Source organism: Podarcis erhardii, assembly GCF_964252035.2.
Source record: "Podarcis erhardii genome assembly, chromosome: 10".
Taxonomy (NCBI): Eukaryota; Metazoa; Chordata; class Lepidosauria; order Squamata; family Lacertidae; genus Podarcis; species Podarcis erhardii.
Window position 1 is genome coordinate 69,352,222 of NC_138500.1, and position 23,462 is coordinate 69,375,683.

The 23,462-nt window shown below is 43.4% G+C and overlaps 1 protein-coding gene across 1 annotated transcript in view; it reads right to left on the minus strand.

The window, feature by feature from the left end:
• Positions 1-5,255, minus strand: part of PIK3CG (phosphatidylinositol-4,5-bisphosphate 3-kinase catalytic subunit gamma) — a 28,001-nt gene extending 22,746 nt beyond the window's left edge. Inside the window, exon 1 of the mRNA XM_081878463.1 lies at positions 5,110-5,255. The gene's annotated coding sequence lies outside the window, so the exon portion shown is untranslated. The remainder of the gene's footprint in view (positions 1-5,109) is intronic.
• Positions 5,256-23,462: the final 18,207 nt, after the last annotated feature.

Below are 23,462 nucleotides of genomic sequence, written 5' to 3' on the forward strand. Positions count from 1 at the left end.
CCAACTACACTATGCCTTCCTGGGAGGCACAGAACACTTGGAGTGGATTCTGTGAAGTTCCAGGGAGGGATCCGACTCTGAGGCAGGTGCAGCCTTCTTCCCAACAGCCACCAAGAGAGTCCTCCCTGATCCATGTTGGATCTAGAAGTCTGTCCCATCCCAATACATTTTGCAAAGTGCATCTGCTTTGTACTAATGGCACTTCCCTATGTGTGATTTAGGAGGGTTCAGAGATGCTCTGTCCTACTCTTTTTCTAATGCCAATGTTGGATTCATGAGCCCACCCATAGATCCTTGCGCATAGCAGCAGTCTGAATGCACACAACATGCTTATGTGTAGAACAAATTATTGCTCCTGGGTTGGGGAAGCTACATGTTAAATCAAGCTTAGAAGGGTGGGACCAAGCTCAAAAAGTCTGAGAAACACTGGCCTGCTAGTAACTTGTTGATAATAACAACCAGTACAGTGGTACCTCAGTTTACAAACTTAATCCGTTCCGGAAGTCAGTTCTTAAACCAAAACCATTCTTAAACTGAGGCGTGCTTTCCTGCCGCTGGGGCCCTTCCACCATTCGGATTCCGTTCTTGTTGTTGTTGTTTAATCATTAGTCGTGTCTGACTATCCATGACCCCATGGACCAGAGCACGCCAGGCACTCCTGTCTTCCACTGCCTCCCGCAGTTTGGTCAAACTCAAGCTGGTAGATCCGAGAACACTGTCCAACCATCTCGTCCTCTGTCGTCCCCTTCTCCTTGCACCCTCCATCTTTACCAACATCAGGGTCTTTTCCAGGGAGTCTTCTCTTCTCATGAGGTGGCCAAAGTATTGGAGCCTCCACTTCAGGTTCTTAGACTGAGGTAAAGTTCTCAAAGCAAGACACTATTTCCGGTTTTGCAGAGTTTGTTAACCAAATCATTCTTAAACTGTTCTTAAACCGAGGTAACACTGTAATTGGATAAACACACACCATGCTGTTTAAGCTGTAAAATGGGCTTGTTCAGATCTAACACTAGATGCATTTTTGATCTCCTGTTGGAAGCCACCCAGAGTGGCTGGGGAGACCCAGCCAGATGGGTGGGGTAAAAGTAATATATTATTAAATTATTATTATTATTATTATTATTATTATTATTATTATTATACTAAACCAAAGCTGAGCATCACATTGATAAGCCTCAGCAAGAAGTACATGCTCCTATCCTACATTGCTACTTATGCGCGAGCCAGAAATCCTGGCTTAAAACAAGCAATGGTTAGTTGCTAAACAAGCCTGCTTGATTACCCATACCTTTATGGTATGAAGCTGGCTTGGCTAGCAACTACTGTAACCACTGCTTGTTGCTAACCAGGACTCACTACACCAAGATTATTTGAAACTAAAAGCAAGCATGACTCAAGGAGGGAGGGGGATGCAAGCCACTAGGGCTACAGACAAACCATACATTTATAGTACATTTCCCCCACCCCCTTCCCAAAAAGAATCCTGGGAATTATAGTTTATCCTTCACAAAGCTACAGTTCCCAGGATTCCTTTAAGAAGCAATGTGTTTTAAATCTATGGTGCGTATGCAGCCTAAGTCATCCAAAAATGTGGATGGTTTAGTGTTATATGAACCAGTATTTCCTCTTTTAAGCAAGCAATCTAAAGAAGTCAACAAATGGAGGAACTGGGTTTGTTTTTGATATACCGTATTTTTTGCTCTATAAGACTCACTTTTTCCCTCCTGAAAAGTAAGGGGAAATGTGTGTGCGTCTTACGGAGCGAATGCAGGCTGCACAGCTATCCCAGAAGCCAGAACAGCAAGAGGGATTGCTGCTTTCACTGCGCAGCGATCCCTCTTGCTGTTCTGGCTTCTGAGATTCAGAATATATTTTTTCTTGTTTTCCTCCTCTAAAAACTAGGTGCGTCTTGTGGTCTGGTGCGTCTTATAGAGCGAAAAATACGGTATGTTATTAGTAACAGAAGCGATGCAGAACACCAAGATCAGTGGAATAGAGCAAGCATCTACAGACTACTGCTCTGGGAAATAAAAATGGAGGGAAGGTTTTGGGGCCTGCAAGAATATAGATCGCACACCATCAATTGATGAGAAGATCTGTAGTCTTTTAATAAAACTATTACAGGTTCCAGACATGTGCTTTTTTATTGATGGGTACTAGTCTAGACCAAGACAGCTAGTCACCCACAATGACATGTATTGGCTTTTTGGTTATTCCCACCCAAATCTGAGTGCCCCCCCCCCAAAAAAAATCTTGCAGAGGGCCCACTTGCAAGAAGATATTTTGCTGTCCCAAAATACTGCTGTCCTGAACTACAGAATTTGCTAATATCACTGAAACATTGTATTTTCCCAGAAGAAAAAAAAGTGCTTGCTGTTAAGATGAACCAAGTCACCTCTAATGATTTTGTCAATTAGTAAAATTCTGTCAGAGTCAAGAATGAGCTTTGAAGCTAACAAGCTCTGCTGGGGGCGGGGGAGGGAAACAATCTTTGTGGTAGAAACAATTTGCCATATTCACAGAAAGTATTTTCTTGATATAAAAACCTGCAAGGGCAACTCTGTAAGGGAACAAAGCAAAACAAAACAAAAGACAATGTGCAGTCACAACAGTGAACTCATTTGGATCCAGCCCACTTAGCAGGCACCTGACAGCAAGGGATTTCAGCCACGTTTTCTACCTTATAAGAGGTGGAGTAAGCTGCAACATCAGTAATTTAAAGCCACCCAACATCTTCCACTTCTCACTGAGCATGAACTCTGGCTGTGCCTTGAAGGAGGCAAGCATGTGGTGGAAAAGAAAATGGGTAGGTGATGATTCGTTTAAAGGCTGTAACTAAAATGTTTTAAGAAGTCTGGAAGCTGGTCCTTACTCTGCTTTGCACTTGGCTGTGAATGCTAAGTATCTCTTGCAATTGACAGGGATACAGAAAGATCCCGCGCTCAGCTACTAAGGCAGAACATCCATCTTCATCATATGAGTGATGCAATTCTTATCTAACCAGGGATGCAACTCTCATCACTGGTTAGCAGGTCCACACTATGTATCTGAAGCATATTCAATGCACCAAAAGGCCTGCTGGATCTCAAATACTGGATGCGAGTCCTTTTCATCCTTGCACGCACCACACTGCTGCACCAAGGCCAAGGAATCCTCACTGTCATAGCAATGCTTGTTTTCATCGGTGAGACAAGGCACTGACAAATCAATCAAGATACTCCATTGACAAGGGAACCTATAAACCAACATGTATTGTTTCCAGCATTACCACCCAGGGCCCAACAATCTGGCACTTAAGCTGCTTTAGCTTTCAACCTGTTCATGCAATATTTGAATTGTTAAGATAATAGAACAGCGTGTAATAAAGAGAAGAGCCTTACTCATGGTTCTGGTTATATGAAACATTTGACAGTTTCACATGTGCCTGGAACAATAAGCCAGGGAATGGACGGACTTGCAACAAGCACATGGAACAAATTATTTGTGTCAACATCCATCTCCCAAAAGCACTGTACAGTAATTGGAGAGCCCTGGTAAAATAACTGCCTCCAATGAAAAGCTAGATCTGTTCATCAAAAGAAGCTACTCCTCTCCTGCACTTCAATTCACAGGGCATTTCCCTTATCAATTTCGATTTGTTTCAATTTGCTTTTTTGGTGACCCGAATCAACAGAGAAAAACAAGGCCTTCAGGGAGTCCTTGCTCTAACTCAGAACACCTTGCTAAAACCACAATTTGACTTAGGCAAGAAAAAGCATCTGTAAGGCACCTGTTTGAGTTGTGATAGCTTATACAGAGCCGCTGAACACCTCTATTAAACCTGCTTTTTGCAAACTACATTTCTCTTTTGTGCCTCTAACGTGCTGTGAAAAACATTAATGAAGTTAGCATTGAACACTGGTAAGCGTGACAGACTGACCAAGGAGGAAACTGGTCTTCATTTGTAGAAATGAATGTTAAAGCACACAAATAACTTTGAAAATGTTACTGCTCATTTGAATTTTATTACTAAAATATACTTCCAAAAAAACCGCACCTGACATCTCCTAAACCCCAAGCAGGAGGAGAGTTGTGTTTCAAAAACAGGGCATTCGCCCATGCCCTAATGTATGCCATCTCTAGCCATGCAAATACTTATACCTCTCTCCACAGTCCCTTGGATAGAGCTTTTGCTTGTGTAAAGGCATTTCCAGGAACAGGAGCTTAAACCGGAGCCGAAAATAATGGGGCAGAGTTCAAGAGACTACAAAAAAGCCTTAGAAATGCACAGCAAGCGTCTAAAACACTTTGTGCCCTTTACATTTGTAATAACTTCCAACACAAAAACACAGAACTACTCTCACAATCTATTTCTTACTCTCTTCGAGAATAGGGAGAGCAGTGATAATTTTTTTTGGGGGGGGGGTCTTAATCAGCAAAAAGTTTTATTTACATCTACCCAAACCTCCGTGTGTGTGTGCGTGCCTTTTTGACACACCACCTTTCCAACTACAGATAGGTAGCCGTGTTGGTCTGCCATAGTCAAAACAAAATAAAAAAATTCCTTCCAGTATTCAGTATTTCTTCTGAAGAAGAAGAAGTGTGCATGCACACGAAAGCTCATACCTAGAACTAACATGCACACGAAAGCTCATACCTAGAACTAACTTAGTTGGTCTTTAAGGTGCTACTGGAAGGAATTTTTTTATTTTATTTTTTACCTTTCCAACTATTAATTTTTAGAACATCCATCTTTATTATTATTATTATTCATTTCCCCCGAATTCCCTATTACAGCAGCAGCGCACCAGAATGAAACTCATTTTCAACGCCAGACCAGCGAGAGGCCCAACCGACCATTCCACTTTTCAGCAAACTTTTCTCACAGCCGCGAGACGGAGAGACCCAACTCCCCCAAAACTAGGCGAAGACTTTTGCCTGCCGCTTTTCCTCCTCCAGGTGAGGAGCTGGATGGAGCGGCAGGTACGACTTTCTGGAGGAGGAGGAGGAGGAGGAGGAAGTGGCCGCCGGAGAGAACGTCGGAGCAGGGCGACGAGCACACACGCGTCCACGCATCCACACATGCACGCTGCCCTCCTCCTCCTCCTCCCGGTTCCTCGCTCTACTTACTGAGGCCGCCAAGGGGAGAGCGAGCCCGCCTGCCTGCCTGCCTGCCTTCCGCCGCGCACGCAGGTTGCCTGCCTGCCTGCCTGCCTGCCTGAGCCCCGCAGCGAGGGCTGCGCTTGTTTACATGGCCGGCGGCCGGCTCGGTCGTTGCCCCGGCAGGGCCCTTCCCAGAAACGCCTCTGAGGAGCTAGCTGCCTCGGCTTCCTTCAGGCCGGAGCTGCCCAGCACCTGCCCAGGCGGCGGAGGCCTCTCTCTCTCGCCCCCTTCCTCCCGAAAGGCGAAAGGCAGCGCGGCCTAGGAAAGGCGGGAAGAGGGGAGGCCCGAGCCAGCGCCGAGCGGCTCGTTCTGAGGGGAAAGGATCCGCCAGAAGGGAGGGAGGCCGCCCGCCGCAGGGCCCGGCCTGGGCCGCAGGAGGGCCGCGCTCACCGGCCGGAGGCGAAGGCGCGCAGAGGCCGCCAAGGGCCGCGCACAGGTTCGGCGGGAGTGGCCCTCACCTGTCTGTGGTGGGGCGAAAAGCAAAGTTTGGCCTGGTGAAGAGTCTAGGGCGGAGTAAGGGCCGCCAGTCCGAGGCCCCGACGAGTTGGCGGAAGAAACGAGCAAAATAAAAATGCGAGGAACGGATCCTCTCCTAAACAGAGCTTAAAAGGCAAAACGTTAGAAAGGGAAGGAATCCGTGCCCGACTGAATAAACAAAATAAAAAAATCCTTCCAGTAGCACCTTAAAGACCAACTAAGTTAGTTCTAGGTATGAGCTTTCGTGTGCATGCACACTTCTTCAGATACCATGCACACGAAAGCTCATACCAAGAACTAACTTAGTTGGTCTTTAAGGTGCTACTGGAAGGAATTTTTTTATTTTGTTTTGACTATGGCAGACCAACACGGCTACCTATCTATAACTGCAACTGAATAAAGTTGAACATCAGGAATCACAAGACAGAGAAACCAGTAGGAGAACACTTCAATCTCCCAGGACATTCTATACAAGATCTCAAAGTAGCTGTTCTATTACAAAGGAATTTCAGAAATAGACTGGAAAGAGAAGCTGCTGAATTGCAACTTATTACCAAACTTAAAACCATGGAGAGACCTGGTCTGAACAAAGACATTGGATTCTTATCTCATTATACATGACAAAGCCATTTTTCACCTTCTCACCCCTTGCTTTTTCCTGTAAGACCTATTGCAGTCCTTAAGAGTCATCAACAGGCTCATCACAGCTATCTGCCAATCACCCATTCCCACCACCCTTCTGAGTAATACCCCTCCCCACCTTCTCACTATGTAGAAAGGTCTGGTGACTTCTGTTTCAGTGTATCTGAAGAAGTGTGCATGCACACGAAAGCTCATACCAAGAACTAACTTAGTTGGTCTTTAAGGTGCTACTGGAAGGATTTTTTTTATTTTGTTTTGACTATGGCAGACCAACACGGCTACCTATCTGTAACTGAATAAAGTTATGTGAGGCCTAAATAATAATAAAAACGCATAAAAACTGATAGGGAAGGGGGGGGCATGTCTTCTTCACCTTCTTCTTAGCTACAATATATCCATTTATTTCCAATTGTCAATGTCAAAAGGGACTAAAATCTATAAAATTCATAGAAACTCAACGTGCCAATTTGCTCAATTTCTCTAGGACTCCATGACACCTCCCCTGTCCTCCATAATCCCTCAAGCAAGGTGTCAAGACCCTAATCCTGTCAAATCACTCTGCCAAGCCTTTCCTCCGGGCAATGCCAGTACATGGACCATTGTCTTCTCATCACCGGTACTCAGGATGTGCTTATCTGCGCATATCTCCAGCTCTGCATATTCCCCCTCCCTCCTCCATATGTTAATCCTGTGTAACCCAACCTCTTCTTAATGTATTCATGATGTAATCTGTGTAACCCAACCTCTTCTTAATGTATTCATGATGTAATCTGTGTAACCCAATCTCTTCTTAATGTATTCATGATGTAATCTGTGTAACCCAACCTCTTCTTAATGTATTCATGATGTAATCTGTGTAACCCAACCTCTTCTTAATGTATTCATGATGTAACTGGGATGTATTTTGCACTGTATTCTAGGACATGGAGGGAAGTTTCAAAAGTTCATGTCACCCCTTTCTCGCTGTTCAATCTCACCTTGAACCTGTTGCGCAATAAACTTGGATCTTCTGCAGCTTGCTCCTGTCTCCGGCTGAGCTCATTTTCCTCCGCAGGGACCCGCGGACTTAGTCCGACAAGCTGGGTGGCAGAGCAGCCTCGCACCCAGATTTTACCATAACGAAACAAACTGAAGATTCCGACTCTTCCCTAGGAAGACACAGCATTCTTTCTTAGGGAAGGTCCTCACAATTGCATATTTATCTTACCCACCCAATAGATAAGATGGAAACACATAAGTTGGCCTATTCACCAGCAGTTACACTTCTAAACTATCCAATTGTCTTAAGCTCTCTGGGCAGTTTATAATAATAATAATAATAATAATAATAATAATAATAATAATAATAATAATAATTTTTATTTATATCCCGCCCGCCCCCCAAGCTGAAGCCAGGCTCAGGGAGGCTAACAGCAAAATAATACAACAATAAAGGGTTAAAACCCAAATAAATAAAGAGGCAAAAACAAGGTAGGTTTCAAGTTAGTGGTCTCTGCACTGCAGTCTGGAAATGCACTTGCTTCTCTCTTGAAACAGGGATACAAACAAAATAATAATTAAAACTTACTTGCCACCCTTTCAGCAGCCTGACCTTGTGCATGTTTAATCAGAAGTAAGCATTTCTACATTCCGTTTATTCCTCCTCTTCTTTGGCGATCACTCGTAGCTGAGTAAGATTGTCTTCCATAAACACGGTTTTAACAATGAGTCTGTAAGTGACTGTGGAGGCCAATTCTGGATCCACACATCCTTCCACAGTGGGGACATTGGTTTCCGGGCGGGAGTTGATCACAGTGTGGATTTGCGTGCCTTCCTCTTGGCACGTTTCTCCCTTGCGTCCTGAGTTCGAGTGTCTTCAAAGCCCATGACACCTTCCATGTAACAACTTCCAGTCTAACCCGACTGACCTGGGAGTAAAGCCCCTTTTGAATGCAGTATGGTAGCTGGGTATTCAGCCCAACCCATTGCATGGTTACTCAGAAATAATTTTTTGTTGTGGGACTTAGCAGTTGCGGATCTTGGAGCCTCAAATTTCAGTGGCACCTTGTGCAATGCCAAAATTTTGTCCACACACACTGCCTCTTGCTTTCCATTCTACATCATAGTTGCAGGACCCCTTTAGCGGCCCTGAGGCTCCTTGCCCAGTGACACTGAATCAGTAGCGCTCCACTAAATCCACCTCTAGACTTCTAACTAACTGCAAGATAATTCATTTTAGGATTGCAACCTTAGCTGCAACTAAATCTAAATGAGACTTCATTCCAATGAAGGCTGCAGTCCTGTTCAAGTGCATACAGCGAGTCCCAATGAACTCCCTCAATACATATATTAATTTAAATAGTACAGAAAAACTCTGATCCCTCAATATGCTTGTTGAGTCAGTCTATATGTATCTACTCAATAAGGCCGAGTAAAGTCTTGTGCTGTAAGTGCATTGAAAGATCAGGGAAGTTTGGGGGGTTTTTTTACATAAGTTTGAAAAAGATTTAACTTAAGATGAAAATGACAGCTGTTGTTCAGTGTTCAACCATACTTGTGAATATTTGTTAGGTGATTAATTGTTAAGTAACCACAACTCTAATAATGAAACTACTGCAGTCAGTTGAACTGCTGCAGGTTAGCAGCCTGCCCCATGGGGCCTTGCAAGGAAAAGGAATCCTGGAGTCCAGTGGTACCTCAGGTTAAGTACTTAATTCGTTCCAGAGGTCTGTTCTTAACCTGAAACTGTTCTTAACCTGAAGCACCACTTTAGCTAATGGGGCCTCCTGCTGCTGCCACGCCGCCAGAGCCCGATTGCTGTTCTCAACCTGAAGCAAAGTTCTTAACCTGAAGCACTATTTCTGGTTTAGCGGAGTATGTAACCTGAAGCATATGTAACCTGAAGCGTATGTAACTTGAGGTACCACTGTAATTCCATCCCCCTCAATGACTGTGCAACTGGACAAATCAGTTGTAAGGTCTAAAAGGTCATTAATTCCATCAAGCTTCTGTAAAAAGAGAATGTCTCAGTCCCGCAATTTACATGGGGGTTATGTTATAGGAATCACACCTAAAGCCAAAATCGCATATAATCAAAACACATTGGATTCAATGGCCAAAGTCCTTTTCCTGCTTTTTGCCCCCTTTCTTTTTATTTTATTATTTGCCAAGTGCATGAAGCTGAGTGCACCCAAGTTAAATGGACTTGCAAGTTGTGGGCTTGCTGTGTTTCTTTTTGCTCTTGGTTTTAATGTCTGTATTGGGAGGGGGTTGTCTGTCTGTTAGTTTATTTGTTGGTTGGCAGGTCGCTTTGGATTGCCCTGGCCAAGATAAAGCGATAAGAAATTGAATTTATAATAACCTTACTGCTAGTACATTCACTGGGACGCAACTGGTATATTCACTCTCAATCTCTACTAAACTCAGCTAATTTGCTGCCGAATTTGGCAGCAAACTTCAGTTTGCTTATCAACCCACTCTTATTGTATCTAATTTACACATGAACAATAAGTATAATGTGAATAATTTAGATTTTAGCAAGTAATAGCATATCTTATTTTAGTATTACAATTACAAATGATCAGACTTTAAAAATAGATACAAAGATATAGCACAGTGGAATTTGCAAGTAAGTACAGTGGAGGTCCGTTCTTAACCTGAAACAGTTCTTAACCTGAGGTACCACTTTAGCTAATGGGGCCGCTGCCGCGTGATTTCTGTTCTCATCCTGAAGCAAAGTTCTTAACCCGAGGTACTATTTCTGGGTTAACGGAGTCTGTAACCTGAAGCGTCTGTAACCTGAAGCGTCTGTAACCTGAGGTACCACGGTAATTACAAGTGGGTTCTACTATAACTGTACAGTGTGTGGCTTGTCATATGTCAGGAAAATTCCTGACATGACCTGGTTTTTCGTGTAAAAATGGCATCGGGGGGAATTTTGGCAAATCGGCAAAATGTCTGGGGAAAACGTGGATGTATGGGAATGTGATGGGAATAGCAGCGGAAGCAGCTGTGAAAGCTGTTATGGGAGGAGGTTTCCCCCCAAAAAAGCTCAATAATTTTACTTTTTGAAATATGGCAACACTAATATATTGCAGTGTGGTATGCTTCTGTTCAGGATTCCTGTTACTTCATTACATTTTTGCACTTGGGCAAAAAAAATGAGAGGCACAAATACAAGATGGGTGACACCTGGCTTGAGAGCAGTACATGTGAAAAGGATCTAGGAGTCTTGGTTGACCACAAACTTGACATGAGCCAACAATGTGACACGGCAGCTAAAAAAGCCAATGCAATTCTGGGCTGCATCAATAGGAGTATAGCATCTAGATCAAGGGAAGTAATAGTGCCACTGTATTCTGCTCTGGTCAGACCTCACCTGGAGTACTGTGTCCAGTTCTGGGCACCACAGTTCAAGAAGGACACTGACAAACTGGAACGTGTCCAGAGGAGGGCAACCAAAATGGTCAAAGGCCTGGAAACGATGCCTTATGAGGAACGGCTAAGGGAGCTGGGCATGTTTAGCCTGGAGAAGAGGAGGTTAAGGGGTGATATGATAGCCATGTTCAAATATATAAAAGGATGTCACATAGAGGAGGGAGAAAGGTTTTTTCTGCTGCTCCAGAGAAGTGGACAAGGAGCAATGGATCCAAACTACAAGAAAGAAGATTCCACCTGAACATTAGGAAGAACTTCCTGACAGTAAGAGCTGTTCGACAGTGGAATTTGCTGCCAAGGAGTGTGGTGGAGTCTCCTTCTTTGGAGGTCTTTAAGCAGAGGCTTGACAACCATATGTCAGGAGTGCTCTGATGGTGTTTCCTGCTTGGCAGGGGGTTGGACTCGATGGCCCTTGTGGTCTCTTCCAACTCTATGATTCTGTGATTCTATGATTGCCCCTCCTATCTGGTTTTCCATTCCACACCCCCCAAACAGGCCATCTGAATTCCATAGGCACTTAGCATGCTTAGTTCTAATTGCGGGGGAGAAAACCCTGAAAGGTGTTTTTTTTTACTTCTGCAAAACTTGAGTCCCCCCTCCACACCTACTGATATCTCCCTCTTGTGTGTGGGTGCTGTCATTTTGGCTACGTAAGCCTAAACTGATGAAACAAAGTCTAAATGTCAGAAATAAGAGACAACATAATAAATTACTTGCGTCTCACTCTTGGGAGGTGCACATGATGTTCCTACACGGTATCCAATTCCAAGAAATGACTCCGCCTTGGCCTGCACATATTCACAGAGGAAAATGTTTGAGGCCTCTGCCCCAACATTCAACACATGCACACAAGAAATAGATCATAACAGTACAATATTGAGGAAAGTGTAACTCCTCCGTTACCTTTTAAAGCTACAATTAATTTTAGTGCATATTGTTGTCTTGTTTTATGATAGAACATATGCCTAAACACAGCAGGGGAGAAATGTAGCCAAATCTCCCCCATTTTATTATAGTCTGAAAACATTCAGCTGTGTTGGTTTTTTTTAAAACCTGCTATTAGGTTGTTGTTTTTTAATCAATTTATAATCTTACTTAGATCATAACACGGGAGCAGGCTTCTGGTCAGCTGGCACCTCAAACAAAACTGCAATGGATTACTTCATATTTCTGTTGCCTTTTTTATCCAGTATTAAAATTTGCTAGAATGATATTCACATGCTTTCTTAGAATTCTAAATAAAAATATATCAACCCAATAGTGCTATCTAAATGCACAGATTAATGAAAGTGAAGGCCTCCGATTTGGTATTCAGATGAAGCAATTTTAATCAAAATTAGTCATGCACACAGGCAATCAATTTGCTAATATAAACCAAAGGAAATGCAGCCCGGATACAGTTATTTGCCCTGTATTTCTTTTGTGAGAATAATTACATGAGGCTTGTGATCATGAACTTAAATGGGAACAATGAATTGCAAGGAATGTGGCAATGTGATTTTCATTCTGGCAAATATTTATCCATCTCAGGCTCTCTCTTTTTAAAATGCATATTTAGCTCCCCAGCTGAAACATCACATTTGATGACATTTGCTGTAATGCAGTAGGGTTGCCAATTTTGTTTTTCTAACAAGGCTCTTGACAGGCAGAAATTTCGGCTGGATTTTTTCCCATTAACAGACATCCAAGGCATGGCAGTCCTGCCAGGGGGAAAAAGTTTTATTAATCCAGTCATCAACAATGAAGGCTTGATTTCCATTATTTTGTGTGTGTGTTTTCTAGCTTGTGCTTCTTACAATGCCAAATACATAAGCAGAGTTCCCCTAATATTATTACTAAAAACCAGAGACAGATCTTACTCATAAAGAAACTATATGGTTTCTCCAGAGGTGTCACTTGATCAAAGAAACTGTACTGTGCAATTGTGTGCATGTCTGTGCAGAAATAAGTACCACTGAGTTAAATGGGGCTTACTCCCAGGTAAGTGTAATCCTATGCACATGTACCTGGGAGTAAGCTCCACTGAACTCAATAAGGTGTACTTCTGAGTAGATATGTATAGGACTAAACCATCAGGCTGAAAGCCTAACCATGTCTACTTGGAAGTACTGTAAGGGACTTTGAAGTTGTATTTTGTTGGTTGATTACATTTCATACAAGTAAAAGCAATAGTTATGAAATCAAAAGCCTCATTTTGCTTTAAAATGGTAGACACATCTGCCTGCCTGAGAGCAAAAATCATAAAAGAGCCATTGCTTTCCGTAGGAAATAAATTTGTAGTTTTTTCTTAATCAGCTACCTGATTAATAACTAATGAAACATTGTAGCCCTAGTTTTAATGGGAACATTTGCTCTTCTTCCAAGATAGAACAGTATGAAATATCACAAGTTGGGTGGTGTTTAATATTTTCAGTGACTTCATTGATTCTGATTTTACTGTTACTCATCCATGTTAAACCATCCTCTAAAATTGCACTTCTACTTAATTATCATTTAAAATTGCACTTCTACCTCTTAAGTTTGATATTTTGTGTTCATAAAAGGGAGAAATCTACAATGTTGCCTGAGTAATGTAGAGTTTGCTTAACATATAGTTGCACAATCCCAATTTCTGAGCATTGTGAGATTCCTGGGGGAGTTTCTGGCATTCACGCAGTGTTCATGTTTCCTTTTGGGAATGAAGCACAGCAGGGAATGTGGAGTCTTTAGGATATATAGTTTATTTACACATATATACAACCTTAGCTATGATGATGAAGGGTTCACAGCATCAACACCCAAAAAAGGTATTATTTCTCCCATAGCTGCAGCCCTGGATTCCAGCAGAAAAGCAAACATTGTGCTCTTCCTCTCCACCTTTTACAGCCTGTCATCTCTTCACCCCTAGGCCAACTCTAAAACTCTACTTCAAACTCTCTTTTTGGCTTTCCTTGGCAGCATCTTAAAAAGCAGAGACATCACCTTTCCAACAAAGGTCCGTATAGTTAAAACTATGGTTTTCCCAGTTGTGATGTATGGAAGTGAGATCTGGACCATAAAGAAGGCTGATCGCCGAAGAATGGATGCTTTTGAATTATGGTGCTGGAGGAGACTCTTGAGAGTCCCATGGACTGCAAAAAGATCAAACCTATCCATTCTTAAGGAAATCAGCCCTGAGTGCTCACTGGAAGGACAGATCCTGAAGCTGAGGCTCCAATACTTTGGCCACCTCATGAGAAGACTCCCTGGGAAAGACCCTGATGTGGGGAAAGATGGAGGGCACAAGGAGAAGGGGACGACAGAGGACAATATGGTTGGACAGTGTTGTCGAAGCTACCAACATGAGTTTGACCAAACTGCGGGAGGCAGTGGAAGACAGCAGTGCCTGGCGTGCTCTGGTCCATGGGGTCACGAAGAGTCGGACATGACTAAATGACTAAACAACAACAAATGGTTAATTACCTTCCTTTCATTTTCCTAATGGCCTATCAACCCTGGCCATTTTCTGAGCATGGGAGGCTGGGTTTTGGGATTATGAGTCTGGCATCCAGACCCTGAGCCCTGATTAGATTCTAACATCTACTGGACCCAGGAATTTAAGGAGAGTCTGGCAACCACAAACTCATAAAAATATATTTCAACAAAGATAGCTGCTGGCTTCTTGTTCCTTTTCACACTCTTATGACCAAAAGAATGGCTGGGTCAAAGCTATGCAGACAGGAATATGTTTAGCTTTCAGCAGCTCCTACTGAACCTCATTGAACTCTGCCCCTTTGCTATTGGAATATGTGGCATTGGGAGTATAGTCGTACCTTGGCTCCCGAATGCCTTGGGAGTCGAACGTTCTGGCTCCCAAACGATAAAAAACCGGAAGTGAGTGTTTTGGTTTTCAAACATTATTTTAGAAGCCGAATGTCTGACAGGGCTTCTGTGGTTTCCGATTGGCTGCAGGAGCTTCCTTTAGCCAATCAGAAGCCACGCTTTGGAAGTCGAACATTCTGGAAGTCGAATGGACTTCCAGAACGGATTCTGTTCGACTTCCAAGGTACGGCTGTAATTCCCGTAGATGAATCTGACCCCAGCAATGCCTCTGTGTCTCTTCACAGCTGCGTCTTGATACAGCATGACCAAAATTGCATGCCTCTGGCAGGTTCATGGTAGCTTTTTTTAATTTTAGATCACCAGAGTTTGGGAGGCTTTTCACTAACTGTGAAGTATAAATGTGTGTGCAGTTGGCTGCTTTGTCCTATTTGCCTTTGAGAGAAAGCGACTGAAAGCTACAATCCTATACCTACAAAGGGTAGAGATTCAATCCAGTTTATAATAAAGGCACTATATAAAATCCACACTTGCTGAAACAATATGAGAACTAAAAACACAGCGATTATTTAAAATTAATGCTTATCCAAATGTTGCAATGCAATTCCCCAACCAATGTTTTAACATATATATTTATTTGGTGTGCGTAAAATGCATACATTAGTGAAGATAACATGCACAAATACCTTATATAAGAAGAAACTGGTTGCAAAAATGTGTTTGGAGAAATTTGCACTAAAATGGTGAAGCCTTTCGTTCAGATTTTTTTTAAAAAAATTGAATTGCTGCCTAAATGTGGAGAATGGAATTCAAGATCTTAAAAATTAGAAACAGTAGCAAAATTGACATTGCTACTTCTGAGTAATGTTTAGGACAAGAATGGGCAATCTCCAGATGTTTCTAGACTACAATTTCCATCTTCCATGACCATTGACCATGTTGGCTGGGCTTGATGGCAGGTGGAGACCAACAACCTCTCCTTTAGGGTTACACTTCTGGCCACCAAAACAAAATGGGATTAGACATTCCTTCAGAATTCATTATTTCAGGACATTTTCATCAATGTTTCTTGTGGGTTTATGGCTGTGAATATACACTTTAAAAAATATCACACACTGACACCTGCTGGACAGGTAGAAAATAAATTTGCAGTTTCCTCCCTTATCTTTTAAAATCATCTATTTTTTAGATCTGGGATGTAAATAATGTTTGGGCATGTTACAACATTGGGGAGAGAATATTTAATGGTCAACTGCTATTAATTTTAATTCCTATCATTTTTTGTCAGATTTAAAGACTGTGGATGCTACACAATCCAGACTTGGTAACTATAGATTGCTTTTTAAAAACTGAAGATTTAAATAAGTGTGGGTTGTATTTAACTAAGTGCCAAGCAAAAGAAAATTAGCGCTGAACTTATTCAGGCCATCCTGCGCAAGTTAAACTTCACTGTAGAGGATTTAAATTTATAAAGGATAGGAAAATAAAGTTAATTTAGCAACATGTCCAGAAGGAAAAGCTCTTGCATAATTGTTCTGGGATCTAGAATTACAGAGAAGTTCTAGTGGTAAGATTGCTTCTCATTTATAAATTTAAAGAGTCTGGTTTAGTAAGACAACCAGATATGATGCAAAAGCTTTCCCATCAATGCAAAATTCCATACTGAAGAGTCATTGATATTACTCCTTAATACTAGATTGTTCGGTGTTGTGTAATCTCCATGTAAGCTGCCAGCAATAAAGAGGTGGTAAGATCTTTCTGAACGAACTGCCACATGCAATGAATTACTGGTAACTGGTTGTTTCACAGCCTCATCAGCACAGAAGAGAAGGAATCTTCTAAATATTTTTGAGTTTGAGAGGTGTTAAGATGCTAACAAAGGGACGCGGGTGGCGCTGTGGGTTAAACCACAGACCCTAGGGCTTGCCGATCAGAAGCTTGGCGGTTCGAATCCCCGCAGCGGGGTGAGCTCCCATTGCTCGGTCCCTGCTCCTGCCAACCTAACAATTTAAAAGCACACAGTTCAAGTAGATAAATAGGTACCATTCTGGCAGGAAGGTAAACGGCGTTTATGTGCGCTGCTCTGGTTCACCAGAAGCGACTTAGTCATGCTGGCCACATGACCCGGAAGCTGTACGCCGGCTCCCTCGGCCAGTAAAGCGAGATGAGCATCACAACCCCAGAGTCGGCCACTACTGGACCGAATGGTCAGGGGTCCCTTTACCTTAAGATGTTAACAATAAAGTGGTTTTAAGCTGGCCTCCCTAATTTCAACCAAAATAGTTTAGTAGCCATTGCACCAAAGGGCAGACTGCAGATCAGCTGAGATCGATCAGTGTTTCCCAACCGGGGGGGGGGTATGGCCCCCTGGGGGCCCCCCCAGGATATTCCATGGGGGCCACAGGTGAAAATCACATAAACAGGGGCCACAGGACAAGACTGGGCAGTCACAGATAGACATGAGAAGTGAGGCGGGAAGAAATTTTATTTTTTTTAATACCGATTGACTGGCTATCCGCTTGGCCAATCACAAGTGGGTAAAGGGGCAGCCCACTAGGGCCTAATGCTCCTTTTTGCCACATGAGTTTTCTTGGAGTAGTCCTGGATTGTTTCCAGTGGGAGAGGACGATGGCTGAGGCTTCCATTTTGACCAGTAGAACATGCAATCCGAACTCCCCAGGCCAGGTAAGTGTGGTGGTGGGGTGGCAATAAATAACTAAGGTGGTACCTCTAGATAAGCACACCTATGGTTGTGTATCTTTCAGGATGCAAACACGGCAAACCTGGAAGTATTTTTTATATATTCAGAGAATAATAATAATAATAATAATAATAATTTTTTATTTATACTCCGCCCTTCCTGGTTCAGAAAACCAGGCTCAGGGAAGCCAACAACAAATTTAAAACACTTAATTGATGCTACAAAAAACCAACATAAAATACAGTATAAAAACGTGAATAACAATAAAATAAAAAATCAATATAGGGGGGAAATCCATCCAATAAACATTGATGATCACTAGGGCTAGCTGGCTAAATTAGTCCTATTTGGGCCAGCGAGGAGACCACGGGAGAATTAGCTGTGGGATCCCAGAGTGGGTAATCTTCATAAAAAGGGGAAGGGGGAGGGAAAGAAGGGGAATAAAAGATCAGGCTAGGTTCAAATTGAAAGCCAGGCGGAATAGTTCTGTCTTACAGGCCCTGCGGAAGGAAGTTAAATCCTGAAGGGCCCTGGTCTCATGGGACAGAGCATTCCACCAGGTCGGAGCCATCACTGAGAAGGCCCTGGCCCTGGTGGAGGATAATCTAACTTCCTTAGGGCCTGGGACCTCTAAACTATGATTATTCATGGACCTTAAGGTTCTCTGTGGGGCATACCAGAATGATGCAGATACTTCTGTTCTGATTTATCATGGCTGATGTTTGGGCCAACCACTTCTGCATATTCCTTTAGCAGTTTCATTAGGGATTGCCTCCTTGCAATTCATCAGCAGGAATGTGATATCATCTGAGAGGAGGTTTATAATATGAGACTTGCTGTAATTCCTTTAATTATAAAGTAGGCTTAGATGGCATTATCTGGAAGCTTTATTGAGATGGTTAGTAGAGTTGCCAAAATTTACTGCCTCCGAGTCCAGCACTTTAGCAGGAGCTCAGAGCATACCTAGAAGATACCTGTGCTGTGAATAAATGTCACCTGCTGGTTTTTGCAGATCAAGCTGCTCTTAAATATATTGTTATCTGAGGAATTCTATCCTGCAATTCCTCTGGAAAGGTGTAAGAGGAAGTTTCAAGGTGAGTCCAATACTATCAAGATGAGTAATTCAGGAAGTATTGGGAGGACAGGAAACAAAGAAGCAGAAGGGCAAGAATTTGGAAGGAATAACCACCTCATGTACATAAGACAGAGTAGCTGAAAGCAATACTATCAGAGATTGCAATCTTCAGCATAGTTACCCGGAAGAAAATTATACTGAAATGAGCCTAATTTGTTTCTAGGTAATCCTGGTTTAGGATTAGTGCTAGAACCTGTGGCCCAAAGAAACATTGGTTTGAATGGGCTCCGTATTTGCTAATTTTCTGGAAAAGTCCATCTGTTTTCTGAGGCTGCATCCACACTAGTGTGTTCATGCGTACCTGGGTCACTGTTTCTGTGGAATGCGATACGTAAGTAGCAGTCAAGTACAACATTCCTTGTTTTCCTGGAGTGGACATGCGAGGGAATGTTTGGTCCTCCTGGCTGGGACATACTTCCTTTGCATGTGACTAGAGGTGGGTGTGACCTTACCTGTCCAGGTAAGAAAAGGACAGGGCATACAGCACTCTCTCCCATCTTTCTTTCGTCATGTGAACTGCAGTGACTGGTAGCTTGCAGTCCCTGGGATTATTTCCCCATATGGGGTAGATTCACATGCATATACTACTTATAACTAAGTCTGCCTTAAGGGATCCAATAAAGGTCTTTTATTGACTTTAAATAAGATTGCCGTGTGTTTATTCTTTTAAGAGGGATATAAGGGATCTTAAAAGGTAAAGGTAAAGGGACCCCTGACCATTAGGTCCAGTCGTGACCGACTCTGGGGTTGCGCGCTCATCTCGCTTTATTGGCCGAGGGAGCTGGCGTACAGCTTCCGGGTCATGTGACCAGCATGACTAAGCCGCTTCTAGCGAACCAGAGCAGCACACGGAAACGCCATTTACCTTCCCGCCAGAGCGGTACCTATTTATCTACTTGCACTTTGACGTGCTTTCGAACTGCTAGGTTGGCAGGAGCTGAGACCGAGCAATGGGAGCTCACTCCGTCGTGGGGATTCGAACTGCCAACCTTCTGATCGGCAAGTCCTAGACTCTGTGGTTTAACCTACAGTGCCACCCGGGTCCCTATAAGGGATCTTACCAGGAACTTAATAGTGAGAGGCTGACACAAGCCTGCAACCAGCTACCCACTGTGCATTTAAAAGGGGAATGTAAAACTCTGCTAAGTAAAAGAACTTGCTAGCGCAAGTTAGGAAGGATATTAATAAACAATATAGCCTCTCCTGCCTCCCTGAACATTCCCCCAGTTTCTATGTGTGCATTTGTGCATCTTCAACAACGCAGAAGTGCTTTCAGTTCTATGCCTCCAAAATCTCAGTGTTTCCTATCCACTTGGGTGGATGGTATGTGATGGAACATATTCATGCTGTGGGTTGTTCTCCACTCACTTAATCCTTTCTGTCAGAGCTGCCCGAGGTCCCAGCTCACAAAGGACCAACGCCAGTTCGTTGTTATATACAAAAGTCTTTATTGAAGTTCAGTTTCGATTTCAAAGCCGTGGCGCGCAGCTCTACGTCTCAACTCTAGACCGCTGAAGCTCCGTCTGAATCTCCTCCCCCCAGACACCAGTTTAAGACTCTAGCCTTGCTCCACCTCTTCCTTTGCTCTTTCCTCCTCTGGGTCCGCCTGTCCGCTGGGGTCTTGCCCTTTCTAGACTCTTCTGACGCTGAGTCCCCTGAGTCCTCCCCCAGCCTCCGGCGGGCTTTGGGACCTGGTTCCCAATCCGGGTTTTCTGCCGTCCCGCGCGCCTGTACATTTGAACTTGGCGCGCGCGCCCAGCCGGCAACCTTTCTCCTGACCTTTACACTGCTCCTGTCACTGCTTCCCCCTTCGGGAGTGCTAGCTGGACCTGACTTCCCCTCCGTTCCCTCACTCTCCGATAGAGGCGTGGTCAGCCCTGACTCATCTTCTCTCCCTGCTGGAGGAGATGCTGGCCCAGATACATGGGACTCTTCCCCCCCACTACGCTCTGGTGGGGGAACTGGTCCTGATCTCCCGCTGCTGCTTTGGGAGTCCCCGCTGGCCCCTTGCTTCTGGTGCATCCCCCCTGGGACCCCCCTTGCCGTGGCCCTTGGCGCCCCCCTCTGGGAATCTTCTGATTCGCTGGAGAAGCTCATGGAATCTCTCGCGCCACTGTCATACTCCCCTACGCTGCCCTCAGATTCTTCCCCTTCGCTCTCCATTTCCTCTCTCCCCTGTGCCTCTGCTCCTGAGCCCCTGACACTTTCCTATCCACCATAAGTTCCTAAAACCTGAGGTATATTATAGACATGCACATGGGCATTTGTTTACCTGTGTCTGAACACCTTTGATTTAATATATATTTTGAATAAATACAAGTTATTTTAAATACCATGTTTGCACAAAAAGGATTTATAGTCACTCCCATTAAAGATGGGTATTTCTTTTCCTTCCCTTTCTGGCCTCCGATACCTGCAAGGATTAATTTTATTTTTAATGCAGCTATTTTGTGCTAGAGGCCTTTGGCACAAAGTAGCTATTTAAAAAAATTAAAATACTGCAAATGTGCCTTCAGCAACAGCTACTTGTAAAGTAGCTGCATCATTTCCTTTGTGTGAAATGGAAGTGGGGGGGGGATGCCAATGGATGGCACCCAACAAAATGTTACGGCACAAGTTAAAAAGACACCCACATAATTCACTTCAGTATGTCCACAGTCAAGCAGGGATCAGGAATATCCAAATTTAGCAGGGGGAAAGTATGGACTGCCATTCTGAGGAAGATGTTGTGTGGATGCCACAAAAATATAAAAGACAGAAGGGGTTTCAAATCCACATTAAACTTCAATGTGGGTGAGCCCTGAGGATTCTCTCTTAGCTCATAACATTGCCACATGAACATTGATTCTGTAGACCAGTTGAATTATCATATTTCTGGGCGAGTTTACTCTTTCCTGCAACACTGCATCGCACCAACCAACTTTTGCAAGAAGCAAATTTAAATAGGGAGATCTTATGGATCAAATAGAGGAGATACCAAACAAAAGGCTGCACCATCAGGTGGTTTGATCATATAGTTCATTGCAGTGAGCAAGAGTTTATTGGCGTATGCAGCTGTCTGAGATTGAATAATGCCTGCCCATGTATCTACAAAGCAGCTGGCTTTTTATTGTTCATATAATTTCACAGCAATCAATGAGAATGTTACGAAGAATAAGGAATCAACATTAAAGAACTTCTGTGCATGTGCTTTGAGCATCTGATCTGCTGAACTGTGTATGCTTGGTATAAGGGCATAAGAAAAGCTTGATGGATAATGATAATAATAATAATAATAATAATAATAATAATAATAATAATAATTTTCATTTATACCCCGCCCTCCCCAGCCAAGACCGGGTTCAGGGCGGCTAACACCAGATATAAAACAATTGATTAAAATACAGCTTAAAAACAAGATTAAAATACAACATTAAAATGCAGCCTCATTTCAGTAGAAACTCAAATCAAAAACTTTTTGGGGATGAAAATGTCAAATCTTCACCAAGGCCAACTATCCAGACTGGTCCTACATGGGCCAGAAAAAAAGCCAAGGAAGACCCCAAATAGGAGTTCCATCACAGAAGGAAAAAGGAAAGAGGGGGAGGGGATCAAGTTGATTCCAAGTTGATAATCGGAATGTGAATGATGATTGGAATGTGATCTTAACCTGACAGAGCCCTCCTGATATACTTGGCAAGCCTGAGAAAATTAAAGGACAGACCGAAGATAAAATTTTCATGGAAGGGTGGAATGGCGGCTGTCCCTAAGTGATATGATCTTTGGAGAGTGTAAAACCCACACAGAGGATGTCTGTTTCCAACCCGCTTGTGAAGATTATCAGAGATCGCAAAGAAAGTAATATATGATAACAACAAGAAGATGAAGAAAGTAATAAAGAGACTATCTGGATAGAACTGTTTAATTAAAGCAGCAATATAAGTGATGCTTGGACCCCCGTTTGGAGCTTGATGTATGGGTACCCCCAACAAAATTTTAAAATCTGGCTGTATAATTTGGAACTAATGTGATTTGGAAATAATGTGATTTGATTGGCCTGTTAATATTTATTTTTTTAAAAAAATAGAGTACAGTGCTACCTCAGGTTACATACGCTTCAAGTTACATACCTCAGGTTACATACGCTTCAGGTTACAGACTCCGCTAACCCAGAAATAGTACCTCGGGTTAAGAACTTTGCTTCAGAATGAGAACAGAAATTGTGCTCCGGTGGCGCGGCAGCAGCAGCAGGAGGCCCCATTAGCTAAAGTGGTGCTTCAGGTTAAGAACAGTTTCAGGTTAAGAACGGACCTCTGGAACGAATTAAGTACTTAACCCGAGGTACCACTGTATTGCTTTTTAAGGTCCTCCGTAGGGCATACCAGGAGAGGCGGTGCCGTAGGTACGAGGGTCCTAGGCCAGTGGCCGACCTAGACCAGCATCCTGCTCTCACAGTGGGCAACTAGATACTCTTCCCTCCTGGAGTTTCTAGCAAGTGGTATAAGGTAAAGGTAAAGGGAGCCCTGACCATTAGGTCCAGTCGTGACCAACTCTGGGGTTGCGGCACTCATCTCGCTTTACTGGCCGAGGGAGCTTCCGGGTACAGCTTCCGGGTCATGTGGCCAGCATGACTAAGCCACTTCTGGTGAACCAGAGCTGCTCACGGAAATGCCATTTACCTTTCCGCCAGAGCGGTACCTATTTATCTACTTGCACTTCGTGCTTTCGAACTACTAGGTTGGCAGGAGCAGGGACCGATCAACAGGAGCTCACCCCGTTGTGGGGATTCGAACTGCCGACCTTCTGATCGGCAAGTCCTAGGCCCTGTGGTTTAACCCACAGCGCCACTCGCGTCCCATAGCAAGTGGTATAGGCAGCCCCGTTTACACACGTTCACTATGTGTGCAACCATGTATACATGCATCATGCTGAACCCGAAAGTGACCCAGAAATGTCATGAAGACATCACTGAAGTGTCACAAAAAGTGTGGAACGGGGGGGGGGGGAGTGAGGATTATACATAATTTCATGCATTGGGAGATGCATGAAGATCCCCCCCCCCTTACTGTACATATTGCTGCTGTTGCTAAATATGTATTACATTTTATAGTTTGACCTGAGATGAATAGATCATAACTTATATTGCATTTCACAGAGGGCTGAGTTGACATT